Source organism: Salmo salar, unplaced genomic scaffold (genome assembly GCF_905237065.1).
Source record: "Salmo salar unplaced genomic scaffold, Ssal_v3.1, whole genome shotgun sequence".
Lineage (NCBI taxonomy): Eukaryota > Metazoa > Chordata > Actinopteri > Salmoniformes > Salmonidae > Salmo > Salmo salar.
The window spans coordinates 297,392-322,255 of NW_025550938.1; the positions used below are offsets into that span (position 1 = coordinate 297,392).

At 51.9% G+C, this 24,864-nt stretch overlaps 6 non-coding genes and 6 pseudogenes across 6 annotated transcripts; all 12 read left to right on the top strand.

Annotated features, from left to right (window-relative positions):
• Window positions 1–585: 585 nt before the first annotated feature.
• LOC123740319 (uncharacterized) lies at window positions 586–760 on the top strand (annotated as a pseudogene).
• Window positions 761–1,453: 693 nt separating this feature from the next.
• Window positions 1,454–1,570, top strand: LOC123740533 (U5 spliceosomal RNA). Its single transcript, XR_006768416.1, has one exon. It is a non-coding gene; the product is annotated as a U5 spliceosomal RNA (small nuclear RNA).
• Window positions 1,571–7,266: 5,696 nt separating this feature from the next.
• LOC123740299 (uncharacterized) lies at window positions 7,267–7,443 on the top strand (annotated as a pseudogene).
• Window positions 7,444–8,133: 690 nt separating this feature from the next.
• Window positions 8,134–8,250, top strand: LOC123740535 (U5 spliceosomal RNA). The gene has a single exon (XR_006768417.1). It is a non-coding gene; the product is annotated as a U5 spliceosomal RNA (small nuclear RNA).
• A 2,602-nt stretch (window positions 8,251–10,852) lies between these two features.
• On the top strand, window positions 10,853–11,028 carry LOC123740379 (uncharacterized; annotated as a pseudogene).
• Window positions 11,029–11,716: 688 nt separating this feature from the next.
• On the top strand, window positions 11,717–11,833 carry LOC123740536 (U5 spliceosomal RNA). Its single transcript, XR_006768418.1, has one exon. It is a non-coding gene; the product is annotated as a U5 spliceosomal RNA (small nuclear RNA).
• Window positions 11,834–14,536: 2,703 nt separating this feature from the next.
• Window positions 14,537–14,709, top strand: LOC123740381 (uncharacterized; annotated as a pseudogene).
• A 691-nt stretch (window positions 14,710–15,400) lies between these two features.
• LOC123740537 (U5 spliceosomal RNA) lies at window positions 15,401–15,517 on the top strand. Its single transcript, XR_006768419.1, has one exon. It is a non-coding gene; the product is annotated as a U5 spliceosomal RNA (small nuclear RNA).
• A 2,701-nt stretch (window positions 15,518–18,218) lies between these two features.
• Window positions 18,219–18,392, top strand: LOC123740331 (uncharacterized; annotated as a pseudogene).
• Window positions 18,393–19,093: 701 nt separating this feature from the next.
• On the top strand, window positions 19,094–19,210 carry LOC123740538 (U5 spliceosomal RNA). Its single transcript, XR_006768420.1, has one exon. It is a non-coding gene; the product is annotated as a U5 spliceosomal RNA (small nuclear RNA).
• A 2,287-nt stretch (window positions 19,211–21,497) lies between these two features.
• LOC123740409 (uncharacterized) lies at window positions 21,498–21,671 on the top strand (annotated as a pseudogene).
• Window positions 21,672–22,361: 690 nt separating this feature from the next.
• LOC123740540 (U5 spliceosomal RNA) lies at window positions 22,362–22,478 on the top strand. Its single transcript, XR_006768422.1, has one exon. It is a non-coding gene; the product is annotated as a U5 spliceosomal RNA (small nuclear RNA).
• The last annotated feature ends 2,386 nt before the right edge of the window (window positions 22,479–24,864 follow it).

The window sequence follows — 24,864 nt, forward strand, 5'->3', positions numbered from 1 at the left end:
TCGACTCCACCAATAAAGAGGCCTAAGAAGGGGGAGCGCCGGAAAGCAGGAGGAAGAAGGGTGGTAAAAGGGTGGTGGTGAAGGAAGGGCAGGGGGAGGAGGATGCTGGGCCCTCGTGGGCTCCCTCTTCTTCCGTTCCTTTACACCCCTGGCAGAGCTGGACCTCACAGGCATGGCCCAGGATTGGGGGATGGAGGAAGGAGCTAAGTTTTCTGTTTGGGGGCGTGGGGTGCTCGGGTCGGAGTTCGGAGGAGGGCCGGGTGGTGGATTTGAGTGGGGGTACAAGACACAGAGTGTGGGTGTGCCGGGCGTTGTTTTTGTTTCTAGGGGAGAGGGATGGTGGCCGACGGTGGAACGTCAGGAGTGGAGGAGGCGTCCCCGTCGGTCGGGAGTATGGGGTGAGTGTTTAATTTTGGTTATTTGGTGTATGGGTTTTGGTTTGTAGGTGGGAAGGGGAGGGTAGATGCTCTCATGACTTTTGGTTTTTGGGTTTGGTTATTATTGAATAGTTTTGAAATGTTTAATGGAATTTGTGTTTGAATTGATTGATTGTATAAGATTTTTGTTGGGTTTTGAACGTAATAAATATATTTTATAAAAAAAAAAATCTGTTCTTATCAGTTTAATATCTGATACGTCCCCCATCGGGGGACTACATATTAAATGGATTTTTCGAACAGGGAGTCGGAAATGGGGCTTGCTCCGTCCGCTCCACGCATCGACCCGGTATTGCAGTACCTCCGGGAACGGTGCAACACTTTTCTCCCATTGTCAAGGAAAAAGAAATACACCAAGCTATGTAAAACAGCTAGCAGAAGAAGAGAAGGAATGAAAAAAGAAGAATCATCCAAACTGAAACAAGTGCGAAGCCCCCTTCATGGGGGTCCCCGTTTTCCCGCCATTTTACTTAAAAAAAAAAATAAAAAAAAACATTGGCCAGGAGAGTGTGTGTGTGTGTGTGTGTGTGTGTGTGTGTGTGTGTGTGTGTGTGTGTGTGTGTTTTTGAGCCCCCCCAAAAATACAATCACTTCACCAGGATTGTGTGTGTGTGTGTGTGTGTGTGTGTGTGTGTGTGTGTGTGTGTGTGTGTGTGTGTGTGTGTTTTGAGCCCCCCCAAAAAAATACAATCACTTCACCAGGATTGTGTGTGTGTGTGTGTGTGTGTGTGTGTGTGTGTTTTGAGCCCCCCCCAAAAAATACAATCACTTCACCAGGATTGTGTGTGTGTGTGTGTTTTTGAGCCCCCCCAAAAATACAATCACTTCACCAGGATTGTCTATCTGTCTATCTGTCTATCTGTCTGTCTGTCTGTCTGTCTGTCTGTCTGTCTGTCTGTCTGTGACTTTTTACCCACAGCCCTCGAAAACTTGGAAGAGTGGGTTCGGGGACCACCGCGGGGACCCGGCCTAGAGTGCACCGTGTGTGTCTCGGGCCCCGACCTCTGACTTCCATACGACTCTGGTTTCTCTTCATTACGCACAAGCCTTTCGCCTTTTACTAAAGACTTCCGTGGAGAGGAACACTTACGAGTTCAACGTATTTTTGGAAGGGCTTTGCTTCTGGCAGAGCCCGGTATCTTGTTTCAAGAGAAATTGACAGAGATGACGCCGAGACTTTTGCTCAGGCGTTTGACTTGAAGCCGGCTGACCGACCGGCGTATTTTTTTCCACTCAAAGTAGTCGCTCGGGCAATTGAGTTCAAGCCCGACGATGACTGGTGTATTTGCCGGGCATTGAACAAATAGTCGCACTAGGATTAAAGAGCTAGTGACCTAACGACGCATTAGCGACTTTTAAAAAAACACACCCGCCTGTCACCAGGGAAGCGTTGGGTGAGGAGGAGCCAACTTTTGCCAAACCGATGAGGTCTGCCGAGGCCCCGGGACCGGCGGGTGCAGGGGTCAATTTGTGGGTTATCGCTTCTCGGCCTTTTGGCTCAGATCAAGCTTGGTACCGAGGTGCCCCAAAGCCCGCTGAGCCAGAAGGTCGAAGGAAGGCAGGAGGGAGGAAAATTTTATTTTGTTTTTTTGGCGGGAATCGGAGTTTTCGGATTTCTTTTTCTTTGGCTTCTTGTATAAGAGAGCATTTTTGTTGGAAGAGATGGAGCAGCAAAAGCCAATCAGGCAGGTTCCAGGGATTGGCTTGGCCAACACCGTGAGGTTTGCCTGGACGGACAAGGAGACGGAGCCATGGGGACGAGATACGTTTGGGAGAAATATCCTGATGGGCTACCTGAATCTACAGGTTAAAGATGTTCTATGCCTTCAGGGGAACCCGATGGAGAAGGCATATGATGTGACGTTTCATGTGGAGGAGAAGCATGACGATATTATGAAGAAGGTGAGGGAAGGGAAAGGAGCAAGACCCCTGTGCCATTACGAGGTGACCAGCCTGGCAAGGAACAATTTCAGGGTGGTCACCGTCACCATGTACAATCCCCATGTAAAGGATGAGGAGGTGAGGGCCTTTCTGGGGAGATACGTGGAAAACGTCTCCTCAGCGAGGCACCTCAGGGACTCCCTGGGATTCTGGAACGGGAGGAGAGGGTTCCAGGTCCTTCTCAGGGAGGACCCGAAGGGTTTAGGTGGCTACCTCCATCCCCCGGCGATGTTCTCCCTGGGGGCTGACAGGGGGACATTATTCTATGCCCGTCAGCCTCCTTTCTGCAGGCGTTGTATGGCCTATGGTCATATCCTGGCCTCGTGCAACACCAGAAAATGCAAGTTCTGTGGGTCGGGAGAGCACGAGGCCAAGGATTGTGACGAGCCCAAGGCTTGCCACGGGTGTGGCTCGTCAGCACACCTGTGGCGTGAGTGCCCGGCTCGTCAGAGGTCGTGCAGCGTCTGCGGCTGGAGGGAGAACGGGGGATGGGGGGAGAAAGGAAAGTAAGGGCCTGGATGAAGGTAATGGCACAGGGGAAAAGACTGACGGAAGGAGAAGGACGGGAGGAAGGAGGCTGGAACAGAAGGAGAGGAGGGGAAGGAGGCGGAAGGAACAGAGAAGAAGGAGACTGGGGCAGTGGCGAGAGAGGAGGTGGAGGAGGGAACGGTGGCGGAAATGGAAGGAGAAGCTGAGACGGGACCAGAAGAAGGACCGGAGGAGGAAGAAGGGGTGAAGGAGTGGGGGGACAGCTTGTCGAGCGCCCTTGTTGAAGAGATGCGGGGAATGGTGGAGGAGATAGCGGGGAAGAGGGGTGGTGTCTCCCGCTACCTCCAACACCAAAGAAGAAAGGGAAGAGGAGGGTGTGCTTGACAGGCTGTGAGAGGGAGGGGGTGTGGGGGGGGGAGGGGGTGGCCAAGCGTGTGATGGGGGGAAAGAAGAACGCCCTTGTCCTCGTTATTTTTATCAGCCCCTCAACAGCTGGTGGAGGGTGACTCCCAGGGCGTGGCGCTGGGCTGGGGGTCTGAGGGGGGATCTCAACTCCTGCTTGGGGAGATGGGGTCCCCTGCTCTCGACCTCAGTCCAGCAGCCTACAGGGAGACAGAAACGGAGGGTGTTGGTGGGGAACCCAGGATGCAGGGAACTCCAAGGCCTAACACCATCCCTGCATCCTGGGTTGGAGAGATGGAGGAGGACGGGGGGACGTCAGGAGAGGAGAGGACGTCCCCGCCGGATGAGACGAGGCAGGGGAGCATCGGGTGAGTCTCCTGTTTTTGGTTAATTTGGGGTTTTCATTTCATTGATGTAAGGTTTTGTAATTTAATTTTTAAAAATGACATTTTCTGTTAATATTTTTAGTTTAAATGTAAGGGGTTTGAGGGATTTTGTTAAGAGGAGGGCGGTTTTTAGTTTTTTGGAAGGGGTGGGTTTTGATGTTTGTTTTGTACAGGAGGTTCACCTGAGGGATGGAGGGGATGTCATCAGGTTTAGTAGGGAGTGGGATAAGGGGGAATCAATTTGGGGTATAGGTGGGGTTCACTCTACGGGGGTGGGTATTTTGTTTGGGAATAGGGAGGTTAGAGGTAGAGAGCACTTTTGTTGTAATGCAGGGGAGGGTGTTGGGGGTGGATGTCACTTTTAGGGATAGTAGGTATAGGTTAGTGGTGGTGTATGGGCCACAGGTGGCGGCAGACAGGAGGGAGATGGTGGACTGTCTGGCGCCCCTGTGTGTCACAAATAGGCACTTGGTGATAGGTGGGGATTTTAACATAGATTTAGGGTTAGCGGGGGATAGTAGTGCAGGCGCCATCACCGGGCTTATGGCTTGCCATGGTCTGGTTGATGGAGGCCTGCACACTACTCCGACAATGGCGGGTCCCACATGGCGTAACTCTCGGGGGGTTGCGCGGAGGCTCGACTATATTTTTCTATCTAGGTCTTTGGGCCAGTTGTCTGGGCGGCTGTTGCCTGTGTTCTTCTCAGATCACGACGGGGTGCTCCTGCAGGTGGGGCCGCCAGTCTGCCTCTTCGGTAGGGGGTACTGGAAATTAGATCGGGATGTGCTGGAGGAGCAAGCTTTCGTCGACACCTTTTTTTGGTTTCTTTCGGGGGCTTGAAGGCCTCCGGTCCATGTGCGAGGGGGTGTTGGAGTGGTGGGATTTAGTTAAGGTAAGGATTAGGGCTTTTATAATAGGATATTGTAAGAGGAAAAAAAAGGGAGGAAAGGAGGGAGGTGGATCGTATCCAAAGGTTGCTCGAACTCGAGTACGAGGCAGGCAACCTCGGCGGGTCGATTGACTGGGAGAGATCCACTGACCTGAAGGCGCAGCTCAGGGAGCTGCAGGAGCGGAAGGCTCGAGCTTTCCTGGAGCGTGCGCATAATGGCTTTTTAGAACATAATGAGACTTGTTCCTCTATGTTCTTTAAGTCGGTTAGGGCCAGACAGAGTAGGAAGATAATGCATGGGGTGAGGAAAGAAGATGGTAGCATAGTTAGAAAACCGGAGGAAATGGTCAGGGTAACAACTGATCATTTCCGAGGTTTATTTAAAGAGAGGGTAATAGATGTAGAGCAGGGAAATGTGTTTTTAGAACACTTGTCCCGGCGATTGCCGGAGGACATTAGAAATGTGATGGAGGCTCAGATCTCCCTCGAGGAGGTTGAGAGCGCTCTCAGGAGGATGGGAAAAGGGAAGGTGCCTGGGATGGATGGGTTGCCGGCCGAGTTTTACCTCAAGTTTTGGGGTATACTTGGACCAGTGGTCCTCGAAGTCTTGAAGGCCATCCTTGAGACGGGGGTCCCGGGGGGATCAATGGCGGTCGGTGTGCTGTCACTTCTTTATAAGAAGGGGGAAGCAACTGACCTTGGCAACTGGCGGCCGTTGACCATGCTGTGCGTAGATTACAAGCTACTTGCAAAGGTTTTAGCGGACCGGTTGCGCACAGCCCTTCCCTACGTCGTCCATGAGGATCAGACGTGCGGGGTAGAGGGTCGCTCGATCAGGTGGAACCTACAGTTGATCAGGGACTCCATCGCGTGGGTAGAAGATAGGGGGCTGCCTTTAATGGTAGCAGCGCTAGATCAGGCGAAAGCCTTTGATCGCGTGAATAGATCCTTTCTATTCAGGGTGTTAGGTAGATTAGGATTTGGGGAGAAGTTTATAGGATGGATCCGTACTTTATATGTCGGAGCGGGGTGCCGGGTTAGCGTTAACAGTCACTTAGGTGACGTTTTTGACCTCTCGTCTGGGGTCAGGCAGGGATGCCCGCTCTCGGCTCTCCTCTTCGTTCTGTACATGGAGCCTCTGGGGGCTGCCATTAGGGCAGACACAGGGGTGGAGGGCTTGCTGATCCCTGGAAGTGGCGGTCTCCGTGTCAAGTTGACACAGTACGCCGACGACACATCCTTGCTGCTTTGCAAGGACTCGTGCCTGACAAGGTCCCTTGCCATTATTGGGGACTTCACCCGAGCGTCGGGGGCGGTTCTTAACCACGCGAAGTCTTCCGTTAAGTTTTTCGGAAGATGGAGTGGTAGGACGGATGTGCCCGGAGGGTTATCTCTCTGTAACGGGGCCCTGAGGATACTCGGGGTCCATTTTGAGACCTCCGGCTCAGCGACGCTGAACTGGAACATGGGCATCGCAGTGGTACAGAAGAAGCTAGCGATGTGGAGGGCTAGGTCTTTGTCCTTTTTAGGCAAGGTCCTGGTTCTCAAGGTGGATGTATTGCCATCTCTATTGTATTTGGCGTACATCTACCCATTGCCGGCTAGTCTGAGGAGGCCTCTAGTGAGGCTGGTGTTTCAGTTCATGTGGGGTGGCAGGTACGAGTGGGTCGCCAGGGCACGCATGATCTGTCCCATCGGGGAGGGAGGTAGGGGGGTACCACATCTCCCCCTCAAGCTGGACGCAATTTTTGTTTCATTTCTGTTGACGGAGCTTGCTCAGCCGGTACTACACCCGTCCGGTTACCTCCTGCGGGTGTTCTTCTCGTATCAGGCGAGAAGCGTAATGGTGTGGTCTAACACGGGTCCTCGGGCGGAACAGCTGCCGTGGCACTTTGGCCATGCGGCCAAGTGGCTGCGTGCGCACCCCGAGGTTGAAGTCGCCCGAGTAGGTTTAGATCACAGGCACCTGTACGAGGAGGTTAGACGGGCAGTAAGTCCGGCACCTGTGGTGGGCATCCCGGCGGCGGTCTGGGAGGGAGTGCAGGCGCGGGGCCTGGACAACAGGCTCAAGGACCTGAATTGGTTGAGCCTCCACAAGTGTTTGCCGGTACGCTCCACCATGTACCGGCATAGCTTGGCGCGATCCCCCACCTGCCCAAGGCTTTCTTGTGGCAGGGAGGAGACTGTGCGCCATGTCTTTTGGGACTGTGCCATTGCCGGAGTAGTATGGGCGAAGGCACGGGTGTTGTTAGGAAGGGTTAGAGGTGATTTTGTATTGACGTGGGCTAGGCTAGAGAGAGGTGTAGGGAGAGCGAGGGGCACGGATAGGGATAGGTTTCTGCTCTGGCTTCTCATGAGCCTCTTTAAGCGGGGGCTGTGGGAAGCCAGGCAGAACATGGTCAAGACAGGGAGAGATTGGGGGGTGGAAGGAATAGTGAGGAGGGTGGAAGGTGATTTGAGGGGGAGGATGAAGAGGGAGGAGAGGAAGTGGGGGCAGCACGCTGCACGGGAGAGATGGAAGGGGGATTAGGGCTGGGGTTATTCTAGAATAGGGACGGGGAGATAGGGAAAGGTAGTGTGTAGGATGACGGGGAGGGATGATGCTCCCCTGAGTTTTTGTTTTGGGGTTTTTCGTTTGTTTTGTGAATTAAAAATACCATTATTGATTTACTTTGAATGAAAATTTTGATTTGTATGGTATGAATGGTATGGATTGTAATAAATTATTTTTTCTAAAAAAAAAAAATCTGTTCTTATCAGTTTAATATCTGATACGTCCCCCATCGGGGGACTACATATTAAATGGATTTTTCGAACAGGGAGTCGGAAATGGGGCTTGCTCCGTCCGCTCCACGCATCGACCCGGTATTGCAGTACCTCCGGGAACGGTGCAACACTTTTCTCCCATTGTCAAGGAAAAGAAATACACCAAGCTATGTAAAACAGCTAGCAGAAGAAGAGAAGGAATGGAAAAAGAAGAATCATCCAAACTGAAACAAGTGCGAAGCCCCCTTCATGGGGGTCCCCGTTTTCCCGCCATTTTACTTAAAAAAAAAAAAAAAAAAAAACATTGGCCAGGAGAGTGTGTGTGTGTGTGTGTGTGTGTGTGTGTGTGTGTGTGTGTGTGTGTGTGTGTGTTTTAGGCCCCCCCAAAAATACAATCACTTCACCAGGATTGTGTGTGTGTGTGTGTGTGTGTGTGTGTGTGTGTGTGTGTGTGTGTGTGTGTGTGTGTGTTTTGAGCCCCCCAAAAATACAATCACTTCACCAGGATTGTGTGTGTGTGTGTGTGTGTGTGTGTGTGTGTGTGTTTTGAGCCCCCCCAAAAAATACAATCACTTCACCAGGATTGTGTGTGTGTGTGTGTTTTGAGCCCCCCCAAAAATACAATCACTTCACCAGGATTGTCTATCTGTCTATCTGTCTATCTGTCTATCTGTCTGTCTGTCTGTCTGTCTGTCTGTCTGTCTGTCTGTGACTTTTTACCCACAGCCCTCGAAAACTTGGAAGAGTGGGTTCGGGGACCACCGCGGGGACCCGGCCTAGAGTGCACCGTGTGTGTCTCGGGCCCCGACCTCTGACTTCCATACGACTCTGGTTTCTCTTCATTACGCACAAGCCTTTCGCCTTTTACTAAAGACTTCCGTGGAGAGGAACACTTACGAGTTCAACGTATTTTTGGAAGGGCTTTGCTTCTGGCAGAGCCCGGTATCTTGTTTCAAGAGAAATTGACAGAGATGACGCCGAGACTTTTGCTCAGGCGTTTGACTTGAAGCCGGCTGACCGACCGGCGTATTTTTTCCACTCAAAGTAGTCGCTCGGGCAATTGAGTTCAAGCCCGACGATGACTGGTGTATTTGCCGGGCATTGAACAAATAGTCGCACTAGGATTAAAGAGCTAGTGACCTAACGACGCATTAGCGACTTTTAAAAAAAACACACCCGCCTGTCACCAGGGAAGCGTTGGGTGAGGAGGAGCCAACTTTTGCCAAACCGATGAGGTCTGCCGAGGCCCCCGGGACCGGGCGGGTGCAGGGGTCAATTTGTGGGTTATCGCTTCTCGGCCTTTTGGCTCAGATCAAGCTTGGTACCGAGGTGCCCCAAAGCTCGCTGAGCCAAAAGGTCGGAGATAGGAGGGCGGTAGTTTTTTTGGTTTTGAGAGGAAATTAGTTTTTGTTTTCCAGTTTTTTGGCTTCTTTTGAAAGAGAGTTGGTGTGGTATTAAGAAGCGTGTCATTAGCCTGGACGGAAATGGCACGCTACAAGGAGGTGCCAGGAATGGGCATGGCAAACACGGTGCGTTTTGCTTGGAAGGATAAAGAGATGGAGCAGTTCGGGAGAGAGACGTTTGGGAGGACAATTTTCATGGGGACCCTGGAACTTGAAGTAAAGGACGTGTTATGCCTCCAAGAGAACCCTTTGATGGAGGGTGCCTATGATGTGACGTTTCACAAGGAGGATATGTACGAGAAGGTAATGAGGAGGGTGAGAGAGGTGGAGAAGGAGAGGCCCCTGTGCCATTACCAGGTGACCAGCCTGGTGAAGAACAACTACAGGGTGGTCACAGTGACCATGTTTAATCCACATGTGAAGGACGAGGAGGTGAGGGCCTTTTTGGGGAGCTATATGGACAATGTCTCAAGGCAAGGCACCTCAGGGATTCCCTGGGGTTCTGGAATGGGAGGCGGGGTTTCCAGGCCCTCCTAAGGGAGGACCCAAGGGGGTTGGGGGTTACCTCCATCCGCCGGCGATGTTCTCCCTGGGGGCTGACAGGGGGACGTTGTACTATGCACGTCAGCCTCCGTTCTGCAGGCGCTGTATGGCCTATGGTCATATCCTCGCCTCGTGCGGCACAAAGAAGTGCAGGTATTGTGGATCTGCGGAGCACGAGGCGAGGGACTGTGACGCGCCGAAGGCATGTCACGGGTGTGGTATGTTAACGCACCTGTGGCGTGAATGCCCGGCGCGTCAGAGGTCATACGCGTCTGCAGCTGGGGGGGAGCGAGAGCAGGGGATGGGGGTAGAAGGAGGGACCAAGAACCAAGTACTGGAACAGAGGGAGCGGACACACGGGTGGGGAAGAGGAGGAGAAAACGGAAGCGGGAGGAGAAAAAGAAAAAGAAGACAACAGCATAGTGGAAACGGAAGGGCAGGAGGCTGAAGGAGAGCAGGAGGAGGAAGGAGACAGGAGAGTGAAGGGGCCAGAGAAGACGGCTGTGGAGAGGAAGGAGACGGAGAAGGCAACAGAGAGGGAGGAGACTGGGAAGACGGCGGTGGAGAAGAAAGAGACAGAAAGGAAGGAGACAGGGAAGACGGCGGTGGAGAAGAAAGAGACAGAAAGGGAGGAGACAGGGAAGAAGGTGGTGGAGAAGAAAGAGACAGAAAGGAAGGAGACAGGGAAGAAGGTGGTGGAGAAGGAAAAGACAGAAAGGAAGGAGATAGGGAAGAAGGTGGTGGAGAAGAAAGAGACAGAAAAGAAGGAGACAGGGAAGAAGGTGGTGGAGAAGAAAGAGACAGAAAGGAAGGAGACAGGGAAGAAGGTGGTGGAGAAGAAAGAGACAGAAAGGAAGGAGACAGGGAAGAAGGTGGTGGAGAAGGAAAAGACAGAAAGGGAGGAGACAGAGAAGGTAGTTGTGGCGGGACCAGTAGGAGAAGGAGTGAAGGAGTGGGGGGACAGTAAAGAGGTGAAATCACGGGTGGAGGTGGAGAAGGAGGCAAGCTATGAAAACTTTTTGCCTTTTACTCCACCATACAAGAGGTCGAAAAGAGGGGAGCGCTCAAGGAGGATGGGTGGTAAAAGAGGGAGGGGGCAGATCAGGGTGGAGGGGAGGGGAGGTTGCAGGGCCCTCTTGGGTTCCCTCTTCCTTCACCTTTACACCCCTGTCTGAGCTTGACCTTACAGGCATGGCCCAGGATTGGGCGATGGAGGGAGGCTTAAGCTCCCTGTTTGGGCTCGTGGGGTCCCCGGGCCGGAGTCAGGAGGAGGGCAGGGTGGTAGACCTAAGTGTGGGGTACGGGACGCAGGGTGAGCGTGTGTCGGGCGCTGTTACCGCATCCAGGGGAGAGGGGATGGCGGCCGACGGGGAGCGTCAGGAGTGGAGAAGGCGTCCCCGTCGGTCGGGATGGGGTGAGTTTTTCTTTGATTTTTGGTGTAGGTTTTGGTTTGTAGATGGGAAGGGGAGGGAAAATGCTCCCATGACTTTTGGTTTTTGGGTTTGGTTATTATTGAATAGTTTTGAAATGTTTAATGGAATTTGTGTTTGAATTGATTGATTGTATAAGATTTTTGTTGGGTTTTGAACGTAATAAATATATTTTATAAAAAAAAAAAATCTGTTCTTATCAGTTTAATATCTGATACGTCCCCATCGGGGGGACTACATATTAAATGGATTTTTCGAACAGGGAGTCGGAAATGGGGCTTGCTCCGTCCGCTCCACGCATCGACCCGGTATTGCAGTACCTCCGGGAACGGTGCAACACTTTTCTCCCATTGTCAAGGAAAAAGAAATACACCAAGCTATGTAAAACAGCTAGCAGAAGAAGAGAAGGAATGGAAAAAGAAGAATCATCCAAACTGAAACAAGTGCGAAGCCCCCTTCATGGGGGTCCCCGTTTTCCCGCCATTTTACTTAAAAAAAAAAAAAAAAAAAAAACATTGGCCAGGAGAGTGTGTGTGTGTGTGTGTGTGTGTGTGTGTGTGTGTGTGTGTGTGTGTGTGTGTGTTTTTGAGCCCCCAAAAAAATACAATCACTTCACCAGGATTGTGTGTGTGTGTGTGTGTGTGTGTGTGTGTGTGTGTGTGTGTGTGTGTGTGTGTGTTTTGAGCCCCCCCAAAAATACAATCACTTCACCAGGATTGTGTGTGTGTGTGTGTGTGTGTGTGTGTGTGTTTTGAGCCCCCCCAAAAAATACAATCACTTCACCAGGATTGTGTGTGTGTGTGTGTTTTGAGCCCCCCCCAAAAATACAATCACTTCACCAGGATTGTCTATCTGTCTATCTGTCTATCTGTCTATCTGTCTGTCTGTCTGTCTGTCTGTCTGTCTGTCTGTCTGTGACTTTTTACCCACAGCCCTCGAAAACTTGGAAGAGTGGGTTCGGGGACCACCCGCGGGGACCCGGCCTAGAGTGCACCGTGTGTGTCTCGGGCCCCGACCTCTGACTTCCATACGACTCTGGTTTCTCTTCATTACGCACAAGCCTTTCGCCTTTTACTAAAGACTTCCGTGGAGAGGAACACTTACGAGTTCAACGTATTTTTGGAAGGGCTTTGCTTCTGGCAGAGCCCGGTATCTTGTTTCAAGAGAAATTGACAGAGATGACGCCGAGACTTTTTGCTCAGGCGTTTGACTTGAAGCCGGCTGACCGACCGGCGTATTTTTTTCCACTCAAAGTAGTCGCTCGGGCAATTGAGTTCAAGCCCGACGATGACTGGTGTATTTGCCGGGCATTGAACAAATAGTCGCACTAGGATTAAAGAGCTAGTGACCTAACGACGCATTAGCGACTTTTAAAAAAAAACACACCCGCCTGTCACCAGGGAAGCGTTGGGTGAGGAGGAGCCAACTTTTGCCAAACCGATGAGGTCTGCCGAGGCCCCCGGGGGCCCGGCGGGTGCAGGGGTCAATTTGTGGGTTATCGCTTCTCGGCCTTTTGGCTCAGATCAAGCTTGGTACCGAGGTGCCCCAAAGCCCGCTGAGCCAAAAGGTCGAAGGAAGCCCGGAGGGAGGAAAGTTTTTGTTTTTGAGTCACTTTTTGAAGAGAGCCTTATTTTCTGTAAGGAATGGAGGGAAATGAGCGGAGCAGGTCGGTTCCGGGGATCGGATTGGCCAACACGTTGAGATTCGTGTGGAAGGACAAAGCGGTGGAGCAATTTGGGAGGGAGACATTCGGGAGAACTATCTTGATGGGTGCGCTCAAGATTGGAGTAAAGGATGTCTTCTGCCTCCAGGGGAATCCAATAGAGGGAGGTTTTGATGTGACATTGTACACAGAAAAACAACATGAGGACACGATGCAGAAGGCAAGGGAATTGGAGGAAGTGAAGCCTATGTGCTTCTATGCAGTGACGAACCTGGCGAAGACAAATTTTAGAGTGGTGACGGTTACGATGTATAACCCATACGTGAAAGAAGAAGAGGTGAGGACCTTCCTGGGGAGGTATATGGATAACATCTCCTCAGGAAGGCTCCTCAAGGATTCACTCGGGTTTTGGACTGGGAGGAGAGCATATCAAGCTCTTCTCAGGGAAGACCCAAAGGGCCTGGGAGGCTACCTCCATCCTCCGGCTATGTTCTCCCTGGGGGCTGACCGGGGGACATTGTATTATGCCCGTCAGCCTCCGTTTTGCAGGCGTTGTATGGCCTATGGTCATATCCTCGCCTCGTGCAGTACAAAGAAGTGTAGGTACTGTGGATCTGCGGAGCACGAGGCGAGGGACTGTGACGCGCCGAAGGCATGTCACGGGTGTGGCATGCTAACGCACCTGTGGCGTGAATGCCCGGCGCGTCAGAGGTCATACGCGTCTGCAGCTGGGGGAGCGAGAGCCGGGGATGGGGGAAGAAGAGGAGGGGACAAAGAAACAAGAACTGGCACAGAGGAAAAGGACACACGGCGGGAGAAGAAGGACAGAGCGACAGTAGAAGAAGAAGAGGAAAAGGAAGAAGTGGACATGGTGGAATCGGAGGGGCGGGAGGCTGAAGGAGAGGAGGAGCAGGAGGCTGAAGGGAGAAGGAGCAGGAGGAGGAAGGAGATAAGAGAGTGGAGGGGTCGGAGAAGACGGCGGTGGAGAAGGAGATGGAGAAGGGAACAGAGAGGGAGGAGATAGGGAAGACGGAGGTGGAGAAGAAAGAGACAGAAAGGAAGGAGACAGGGAAGAAGGTGGTGGAGAAGAAAGAGACAGAAAGGAAGGAGACAGGGAAGAAGGTGGTGGAGGAGAAAGAGACAGAAAGAAAGGAGACTGGGAAGACGGCGGTGGAGAAGAAAGAGATAGAAAGGAAGGAGACAGGGAAGAAGGTGGTGGAGGAGAAAGAGACAGAAAGGAAGGAGAGAGGGAAGAAGGTGGTGGAGGAGAAAGAGACAGAAAGGAAGGAGACAGGGAAGAAGGTGGTGGAGGAGAAAGAGACAGAAAGGAAGGAGACAGGGAAGAAGGTGGTGGAGAAGAAAGAGACAGAAAGGAAGGAGACAGGGAAGAAGGTGGTGGAGAAGAAAGAGACAGAAAGGGAGGAGAAAGAGAAGGCAGTGGTGGCGGGACCAGTAGGAGAAGGAGTGAAGGAGTGGGGGACAGTAAAGAGGTGAGATCACGGGTGGAGGAGCTGAGGGAGATGGTGGGGGGCTGCCGGACAATATGAATGAAGCGAGGGGGGGTTTGACGGACGAGGAAAGGAATGTTCCCTGGCTGCGCCCTCCACCAATAAAGAGACCTAAGAAGGGGAGCGCCCGGAAAGCAGGAGGAAGAAGGGTGGTAAAAGGGTGGTGGTGAAGGAAGGGCAAGGGGGAGAGGATGCTGGGCCCTCGTGGGCTCCCTCTTCTTCCTGTTCCTTTACACCCCTGGCAGAGCTGGACCTCCCAGGCATGGCCCAGGATTGGGGGATGGAGGAAGGAGCAAGTTTTCTGTTTGGGGGCATGGGGTGCTCGGGTCTGAGTTCGGAGGAGGGCCGGGTGGTGGATTTGAGTGGGGGCACAAGACACAGAGTGTGGGTGTGCCGGGAATTGTTTTTGTTTCTAGGGGAGAGGGGATGGTGGCCGACGGTGGAACGTCAGGAGTGGAGGAGGCGTCCCCGTCGGTCGGGAGTATAGGGTGAGTGTTTAATTTTGGTTATTTGATATGTGTATGGGTTTTGGTTTGTAGGTGGGAAGGGGAGGGTAGATGCTCTCATGACGTTTTGGTTTTTGGGTTTGGTTATTATTGAATAGTTTTGAAATGTTTAATGGAATTTGTGTTTGAATTGATTGATTGTATAAGATTTTGTTGGGTTTTGAACGTAATAAATATATTTTATAAAAAAAAAATCTGTTCTTATCAGTTTAATATCTGATACGTCCCCATCGGGGGACTACATATTAAATGGATTTTTCGAACAGGGAGTCGGAAATGGGGCTTGCTCCGTCCGCTCCACGCATCGACCCGGTATTGCAGTACCTCCGGGAACGGTGCAACACTTTTCTCCCATTGTCAAGGAAAAAGAAATACACCAAGCTATGTAAAACAGCTAGCAGAAGAAGAGAAGGAATGGAAAAAGAAGAATCATCCAAACTGAAACAAGTGCGAAGCCCCCTTCATGGGGGTCCCCGTTTTCCCGCCATTTTACTTAAAAAAAAAAAAAAAAAATAAACATTGGCCAGGAGAGTGTGTGTGTGTGTGTGTGTGTGTGTGTGTGTGTGTGTGTGTGTGTGTGTGTGTGTTTTGAGCCCCCCAAAAATACAATCACTTCACCAGGATTGTGTGTGTGTGTGTGTGTGTGTGTGTGTGTGTGTGTGTGTGTGTGTGTGTGTGTGTGTGGTTTTGAGCCCCCCAAAAATACAATCACTTCACCAGGATTGTGTGTGTGTGTGTGTGTGTGTGTGTGTGTGTGTTTTTGAGCCCCCCAAAAATACAATCACTTCACCAGGATTGTGTGTGTGTGTGTGTTTTTGAGCCCCCCCAAAAATACAATCACTTCACCAGGATTGTCTATCTGTCTATCTGTCTATCTGTCTATCTGTCTGTCTGTCTGTCTGTCTGTCTGTCTGTCTGTCTGTGACTTTTTACCCACAGCCCTCGAAAACTTGGAAGAGTGGGTTCGGGGACCACCCGCGGGGACCCGGCCTAGAGTGCACCGTGTGTGTCTCGGGCCCCGACCTCTGACTTCCATACGACTCTGGTTTCTCTTCATTACGCACAAGCCTTTCGCCTTTTACTAAAGACTTCCGTGGAGAGGAACACTTACGAGTTCAACGTATTTTTGGAAGGGCTTTGCTTCTGGCAGAGCCCGGTATCTTGTTTCAAGAGAAATTGACAGAGATGACGCCGAGACTTTTGCTCAGGCGTTTGACTTGAAGCCGGCTGACCGACCGGCGTATTTTTTCCACTCAAAGTAGTCGCTCGGGCAATTGAGTTCAAGCCCGACGATGACTGGTGTATTTGCCGGGCATTGAACAAATAGTCGCACTAGGATTAAAGAGCTAGTGACCTAACGACGCATTAGCGACTTTTAAAAAAACACACCCGCCTGTCACCAGGGAAGCGTTGGGTGAGGAGGAGCCAACTTTTGCCAAACCGATGAGGTCTGCCGAGGCCCCGGGCACCGGCGGGTGCAGGGGTCAATTTGTGGGTTATCGCTTCTCGGCCTTTTGGCTCAGATCAAGCTTGGTACCGAGGTGCCCCAAAGCCCGCTGAGCCAAAAGGTCGAAGGAAGCCCGGAGGGAGGAAAGTTTTTGTTTTTGAGTCACTTTTTGAAGAGAGCCTTATTTTCTGTAAGGAATGGAGGGAAATGAGCGGAGCAGGTCGGTTCCGGGGATCGGATTGGCCAACACGTTGAGATTCGTGTGGAAGGACAAAGCGGTGGAGCAATTTGGGAGGGAGACATTCGGGAGAACTATCTTGATGGGTGCGCTCAAGATTGGAGTAAAGGATGTCTTCTGCCTCCAGGGGAATCCAATAGAGGGAGGTTTTGATGTGACATTGTACACAGAAAAACAACATGAGGACACGATGCAGAAGGCAAGGGAATTGGAGGAAGTGAAGCCTATGTGCTTCTATGCAGTGACGAACCTGGCGAAGACAAATTTTAGAGTGGTGACGGTTACGATGTATAACCCATACGTGAAAGAAGAAGAGGTGAGGACCTTCCTGGGGAGGTATATGGATAACATCTCCTCAGGAAGGCTCCTCAAGGATTCACTCGGGTTTTGGACTGGGAGGAGAGCATATCAAGCTCTTCTCAGGGAAGACCCAAAGGGCCTGGGAGGCTACCTCCATCCTCCGGCTATGTTCTCCCTGGGGGCTGACCGGGGGACATTGTATTATGCCCGTCAGCCTCCGTTTTGCAGGCGTTGTATGGCCTATGGTCATATCCTCGCCTCGTGCAGTACAAAGAAGTGTAGGTACTGTGGATCTGCGGAGCACGAGGCGAGGGACTGTGACGCGCCGAAGGCATGTCACGGTGTGGCATGCTAACGCACCTGTGGCGTGAATGCCCGGCGCGTCAGAGGTCATACGCGTCTGCAGCTGGGGGGGGAGCGAGAGCCGGGGATGGGGGAAGAAGAGGAGGGGACAAAGAAACAAGAACTGGCACAGAGGAAAAGGACACACGGCGGGAGAAGAAGGACAGAGCGACAGTAGAAGAAGAAGAGGAAAAGGAAGAAGTGGACATGGTGGAATCGGAGGGGCGGGAGGCTGAAGGAGAGGAGGAGCAGGAGGCTGAAGGAGAGAAGGAGCAGGAGGAGGAAGGAGATAAGAGAGTGGAGGGGTCGGAGAAGACGGCGGTGGAGAAGGAGATGGAGAAGGGAACAGAGAGGGAGGAGATAGAGAAGACGGAGGTGGAGAAGAAAGAGACAGAAAGGAAGGAGACAGGGAAGAAGGTGGTGGAGAAGAAAGAGACAGAAAGGAAGGAGACAGGGAAGAAGGTGGTGGAGGAGAAAGAGACAGAAAGAAAGGAGACTGGGAAGACGGCGGTGGAGAAGAAAGAGATAGAAAGGAAGGAGACAGGGAAGAAGGTGGTGGAGGAGAAAGAGACAGAAAGGAAGGAGAGAGGGAAGAAGGTGGTGGAGGAGAAAGAGACAGAAAGGAAGGAGACAGGGAAGAAGGTGGTGGAGGAGAAAGAGACAGAAAGGAAGGAGACAGGGAAGAAGGTGGTGGAGAAGAAAGAGACAGAAAGGAAGGAGACAGGGAAGAAGGTGGTGGAGAAGAAAGAGACAGAAAGGGAGGAGAAAGAGAAGGCAGTGGTGGCGGGACCAGTAGGAGAAGGAGTGAAGGAGTGGGGGGACAGTAAAGAGGTGAGATCACGGGTGGAGGAGCTGAGGGAGATGGTGGGGGGCTGCCGGACAATATGAATGAAGCGAGGGGGGTTTGACGGACGAGGAAAGGAATGTTCCCTGGCTGCGCCCTCCACCAATAAAGAGACCTAAGAAGGGGGAGCGCCGGAAAGCAGGAGGAAGAAGGGTGGTAAAAGGGTGGTGGTGAAGGAAGGGCAAGGGGGAGAGGATGCTGGGCCCTCGTGGGCTCCCTCTTCTTCCTGTTCCTTTACACCCCTGGCAGAGCTGGACCTCCCAGGCATGGCCCAGGATTGGGGGATGGAGGAAGGAGCAAGTTTTCTGTTTGGGGGCATGGGGTGCTCGGGTCTGAGTTCGGAGGAGGGCCGGGTGGTGGATTTGAGTGGGGGCACAAGACACAGAGTGTGGGTGTGCCGGGAATTGTTTTTGTTTCTAGGGGAGAGGGGATGGTGGCCGACGGTGGAACGTCAGGAGTGGAGGAGGCGTCCCCGTCGGTCGGGAGTATAGGGTGAGTGTTTAATTTTGGTTATTTGATATGTGTATGGGTTTTGGTTTGTAGGTGGGAAGGGGAGGGTAGATGCTCTCATGACGTTTTGGTTTTTGGGTTTGGTTATTATTGAATAGTTTTGAAATGTTTAATGGAATTTGTGTTTGAATTGATTGATTGTATAAGATTTTTGTTGGGTTTTGAACGTAATAAATATATTTTATAAAAAAAAAATCTGTTCTTATCAGTTTAATATCTGATACGTCCCCCATCGGGGGACTACATATTAAATGGATTTTTCGAACAGGGAGTCGGAAATGGGGCTTGCTCCGTCCGCTCCACGCATCGACCCGGTATTGCAGTACCTCCGGGAACGGTGCAACACTTTTCTCCCATTGTCAAGGAAAAAGAAATACACCAAGCTATGTAAAACAGCTAGCAGAAGAAGAGAAGGAATGGAAAAAGAAGAATCATCCAAACTGAAACAAGTGCGAAGCCCCCTTCATGGGGGTCCCCCGTTTTCCCGCCATTTTACTTAAAAAAAAAAAAAAAAAAAAAACATTGGCCAGGAGAGTGTGTGTGTGTGTGTGTGTGTGTGTGTGTGTGTGTGTGTGTGTGTGTGTGTGTGTTTTGAGCCCCCCAAAAAATACAATCACTTCACCAGGATTGTGTGTGTGTGTGTGTGTGTGTGTGTGTGTGTGTGTGTGTGTGTGTGTGTGTGTGTGTGTGTGTTTTGAGCCCCCCAAAAAATACAATCACTTCACCAGGATTGTGTGTGTGTGTGTGTGTGTGTGTGTGTGTGTGTTTTGAGCCCCCCAAAAAATACAATCACTTCACCAGGATTGTGTGTGTGTGTGTGTTTTGAGCCCCCCCCAAAAATACAATCACTTCACCAGGATTGTCTATCTGTCTATCTGTCTATCTGTCTATCTGTCTGTCTGTCTGTCTGTCTGTCTGTCTGTCTGTCTGTCTGTGACTTTTTACCCACAGCCCTCGAAAACTTGGAAGAGTGGGTTCGGGGACCACCCGCGGGGACCCGGCCTAGAGTGCACCGTGTGTGTCTCGGGCCCCGACCTCTGACTTCCATACGACTCTGGTTTCTCTTCATTACGCACAAGCCTTTCGCCTTTTACTAAAGACTTCCGTGGAGAGGAACACTTACGAGTTCAACGTATTTTTGGAAGGGCTTTGCTTCTGGCAGAGCCCGGTATCTTGTTTCAAGAGAAATTGACAGAGATGACGCCGAGACTTTTTGCTCAGGCGTTTGACTTGAAGCCGGCTGACCGACCGGCGTATTTTTTCCACTCAAAGTAGTCGCTCGGGCAATTGAGTTCAAGCCCGACGATGACTGGTGTATTTGCCGGGCATTGAACAAATAGTCGCACTAGGATTAAAGAGCTAGTGACCTAACGACGCATTAGCGACTTTTAAAAAAAAAACACACCCGCCTGTCACCAGGGAAGCGTTGGGTGAGGAGGAGCCAACTTTTGCCAAACCGATGAGGTCTGCCGAGGCCCCCGGGGGCCCGGCGGGTGCAGGGGTCAATTTGTGGGTTATCGCTTCTCGGCCTTTTGGCTCAGATCAAGCTTGGTACCGAGGTGCCCCAAAGCCCGCTGAGCCAAAAGGTCGAAGGAAGGCCGGAGGGAGGAAAGGTTTGGAGTGTGGGAGACGGTTTTTTTCCATTTTCAAAAAATAATTTTTCTAGTGGCTTCTTTTTAAGAGAGCTTTTTTCAAGATGGCTCGACATGCTCCAAACAAGATGCCTGGAGTCGGGATAGCGAACACGGTGAGGTTCGCCTGGAGGAACAAGGAGATGGAGCCGTTTGGGAGGGAGACCTTTGGGAGAAAAATATTGATTGGGATCCTAAAGTTGGAGGTGGGGGGAAGTGTTGTGCCTCCAGGCGAACCCACTGGAGGTGGCTTACGACGTGACGCTCCACAAAGAAGACAGGTATGAGGACGTGATGAGGAGGGCGAGAGAAGTGGGAAAGGATGGACCGATGTGTCATTACGAGGTGACCAGCCTGGGAAAACTAATTTCCGGGTGGTCACGGTTAATATGTATAACCCTCATGTGAAGGACGAGGAGGTGAGGACTTTCCTTGGGCGCTACATGGACAATGTCTCCTCGGCAAGGCTCCTCAGGGACTCCCTGGGCTTCTGGGATGGGAAGAGAGGATTCCAGGCGTTGCTCAGGGAGGACCCTGAGGGGTTGGGGTTACCTCCATCCGCCGGCGATGTTCTCCCTGGGGGCTGACAGGGGACGTTGTATTATGCACGTCAGCCCCCGTTCTGCAGGCGTTGTATGGCCTATGGTCATATCCTCGCCTCGTGCAGCACAAAGAAGTGCAGGTATTGTGGATCTGCGGAGCACGAGGCGAGGGACTGTGACGCGCCGAAGGCATGTCACGGGTGTGGCATGATTACGCACCTGTGGCGTGAATGCCCGGCGCGTCACCGGTCATACGCGTCTGCAGCTGGGGGGGGAGCGAGAGCCGGGGATGGGGGAAGAAGAGGAGGGGACAAAGAAACAAGAACTGGCACAGAGGAAAAGGACACACGGCGGGAGAAGAAGGACAGAGCGACAGTAGGAGAAGAAGAGGAAAAGGAAGAAGTGGACATGGTGGAATCGGAGGGGCGGGAGGCTGAAGGAGAGGAGGAGCAGGAGGCTGAAGGAGAGAAGGAGCAGGAGGAGGAAGGAGATAAGAGAGTGGAGGGGTCGGAGAAGACGGCGGTGGAGAAGGAGCTGGAGAAGGGAACAGAGAAGGAGGAGACAGGGAAGACGGAGGTGGAGAGGAAGGAGACTGAAGGGGAGGAGACAGAGAAGGCAGTGGTGGCGGGACCAGAGGGAGAGGGAGTGAAGGAGGGGGGGCAGTAAAAAGGGGAACCACGGGTAGAGGTGGAGAAGGAGGCAAGTTATGAGAACGTTTTGCCTTTTACTCCACCACTTAAAAGGACTAAAAAGGGGGAGCGCTCAAGGAGGAAAGGTGGTAAAAGAGGGGGAGGGCAGATCAGGGGGAGGGGAGGGGGAGGTTGCAGGGCCCTCGTGGGCTCCCTCTTCCTTCTCCTTTACACCCCTATCTGAGCTGGACCTCACAGGAATGGCCCAGGATTGGGCGATGGAGGGAGGTTTAAGCTCCCTGTTTAGGGGCATGGGGTCCCCGGGCCGGAGTCGGAGGGGGTGGTGGATTTGAGTGGGGGCACAAGGCACAGAGTGTGGGTGTGCCGGATATTGATTTTGTTTCCAGGGGAGAGGGGATGGTGGCCGACGGTGGAGCGTCAGGAGTGGAGGAGGCGTCCCGTCGGTCGGGAGTATAGGGTGAGTTTCTTTGGGTATTTGATGTGGGTATGGGTTTTGGTTTGTAGGTGGGAAGGGCAGGGAAGACCGAGTTTTTGTTTTGGGGTTTTAGTGTTTGTGTTGTAGTTTATAAATGCCTAGTTATGATTTTTGATTGATATATGGTTTTGTATTGAAAGGCTTGAATGTAATAAATATATTTTGTAAAAAAAAAAAATCTGTTCTTATCAGTTTAATATCTGATACGTCCCCATCGGGGGACTACATATTAAATGGATTTTTCGAACAGGGAGTCGGAAATGGGGCTTGCTCCGTCCGCTCCACGATCGACCCGGTATTGCAGTACCTCCGGGAACGGTGCAACACTTTTCTCCCATTGTCAAGGAAAAAGAAATACACCAAGCTATGTAAAACAGCTAGCAGAAGAAGAGAAGGAATGGAAAAGAAGAATCATCCAAACTGAAACAAGTGCGAAGCCCCCTTCATGGGGGTCCCCGTTTTCCCGCCATTTTACTTAAAAAAATAAAAAAAAAAAAAACATTGGCCAGGAGAGTGTGTGTGTGTGTGTGTGTGTGTGTGTGTGTGTGTGTGTGTGTGTGTGTGTGTTTTTGAGCCCCCCCAAAAAATACAATCACTTCACCAGGATTGTGTGTGTGTGTGTGTGTGTGTGTGTGTGTGTGTGTGTGTGTGTGTGTGTGTGTTTTTGAGCCCCCCCAAAAAATACAATCACTTCACCAGGATTGTGTGTGTGTGTGTGTGTGTGTGTGTGTGTGTTTTGAGCCCCCCAAAAAAAATACAATCACTTCACCAGGATTGTGTGTGTGTGTGTGTTTTGAGCCCCCCAAAAATACAATCACTTCACCAGGATTGTCTATCTGTCTATCTGTCTATCTGTCTATCTGTCTAGTCTGTCTGTCTGTCTGTCTGTCTGTCTGTCTGTCTGTGACTTTTTACCCACAGCCCTCGAAAACTTGGAAGAGTGGGTTCGGGGACCACCCGCGGGGACCCGGCCTAGAGTGCACCGTGTGTGTCTCGGGCCCCGACCTCTGACTTCCATACGACTCTGGTTTCTCTTCATTACGCACAAGCCTTTCGCCTTTTACTAAAGACTTCCGTGGAGAGGAACACTTACGAGTTCAACGTATTTTTGGAAGGGCTTTGCTTCTGGCAGAGCCCGGTATCTTGTTTCAAGAGAAATTGACAGAGATGACGCCGAGACTTTTGCTCAGGCGTTTGACTTGAAGCCGGCTGACCGACCGGCGTATTTTTTCCACTCAAAGTAGTCGCTCGGGCAATTGAGTTCAAGCCCGACGATGACTGGTGTATTTGCCGGGCATTGAACAAATAGTCGCACTAGGATTAAAGAGCTAGTGACCTAACGACGCATTAGCGACTTTTAAAAAAACACACCCGCCTGTCACCAGGGAAGCGTTGGGTGAGGAGGAGCCAACTTTTGCCAAACCGATGAGGTCTGCCGAGGCCCCCCGGGCACCGGCGGGTGCAGGGGTCAATTTGTGGGTTATCGCTTCTCGGCCTTTTGGCTCAGATCAAGCTTGGTACCGAGGTGCCCCAAAGCCCGCTGAGCCAAAAGGTCGAAGGAAGCCCGGAGGGAGGAAAGTTTTTTGTTTTTGAGTCACTTTTTGAAGAGAGCCTTATTTTCTGTAAGGAATGGAGGGAAATGAGCGGAGCAGGTCGGTTCCGGGGATCGGATTGGCCAACACGTTGAGATTCGTGTGGAAGGACAAAGCGGTGGAGCAATTTGGGAGGGAGACATTCGGGAGAACTATCTTGATGGGTGCGCTCAAGATTGGAGTAAAGGATGTCTTCTGCCTCCAGGGGAATCCAATAGAGGGAGGTTTTGATGTGACATTGTACACAGAAAAACAACATGAGGACACGATGCAGAAGGCAAGGGAATTGGAGGAAGTGAAGCCTATGTGCTTCTATGCAGTGACGAACCTGGCGAAGACAAATTTTAGAGTGGTGACGGTTACGATGTATAACCCATACGTGAAAGAAGAAGAGGTGAGGACCTTCCTGGGGAGGTATATGGATAACATCTCCTCAGGAAGGCTCCTCAAGGATTCACTCGGGTTTTGGACTGGGAGGAGAGCATATCAAGCTCTTCTCAGGGAAGACCCAAAGGGCCTGGGAGGCTACCTCCATCCTCCGGCTATGTTCTCCCTGGGGGCTGACCGGGGACATTGTATTATGCCCGTCAGCCTCCGTTTTGCAGGCGTTGTATGGCCTATGGTCATATCCTCGCCTCGTGCAGTACAAAGAAGTGTAGGTACTGTGGATCTGCGGAGCACGAGGCGAGGGACTGTGACGCGCCGAAGGCATGTCACGGGTGTGGCATGCTAACGCACCTGTGGCGTGAATGCCCGGCGCGTCAGAGGTCATACGCGTCTGCAGCTGGGGGGGGAGCGAGAGCCGGGGATGGGGGAAGAAGAGGAGGGGACAAAGAAACAAGAACTGGCACAGAGGAAAAGGACACACGGCGGGAGAAGAAGGACAGAGCGACAGTAGAAGAAGAAGAGGAAAAGGAAGAAGTGGACATGGTGGAATCGGAGGGGCGGGAGGCTGAAGGAGAGGAGGAGCAGGAGGCTGAAGGAGAGAAGGAGCAGGAGGAGGAAGGAGATAAGAGAGTGGAGGGGTCGGAGAAGACGGCGGTGGAGAAGGAGATGGAGAAGGGAACAGAGAGGGAGGAGATAGAGAAGACGGAGGTGGAGAAGAAAGAGACAGAAAGGAAGGAGACAGGGAAGAAGGTGGTGGAGAAGAAAGAGACAGAAAGGAAGGAGACAGGGAAGAAGGTGGTGGAGGAGAAAGAGACAGAAAGAAAGGAGACTGGGAAGACGGCGGTGGAGAAGAAAGAGATAGAAAGGAAGGAGACAGGGAAGAAGGTGGTGGAGGAGAAAGAGACAGAAAGGAAGGAGAGAGGGAAGAAGGTGGTGGAGGAGAAAGAGACAGAAAGGAAGGAGACAGGGAAGAAGGTGGTGGAGGAGAAAGAGACAGAAAGGAAGGAGACAGGGAAGAAGGTGGTGGAGAAGAAAGAGACAGAAAGGAAGGAGACAGGGAAGAAGGTGGTGGAGAAGAAAGAGACAGAAAGGGAGGAGAAAGAGAAGGCAGTGGTGGCGGGACCAGTAGGAGAAGGAGTGAAGGAGTGGGGGGACAGTAAAGAGGTGAGATCACGGGTGGAGGAGCTGAGGGAGATGGTGGGGGGCTGCCGGACAATATGAATGAAGCGAGGGGGGGGTTGACGGACGAGGAAAGGAATGTTCCCTGGCTGCGCCCTCCACCAATAAAGAGACCTAAGAAGGGGGAGCGCCCGGAAAGCAGGAGGAAGAAGGGTGGTAAAAGGGTGGTGGTGAAGGAAGGGCAAGGGGGAGAGGATGCTGGGCCCTCGTGGGCTCCCTCTTCTTCCTGTTCCTTTACACCCCTGGCAGAGCTGGACCTCCCAGGCATGGCCCAGGATTGGGGGATGGAGGAAGGAGCAAGTTTTCTGTTTGGGGGCATGGGGTGCTCGGGTCTGAGTTCGGAGGAGGGCCGGGTGGTGGATTT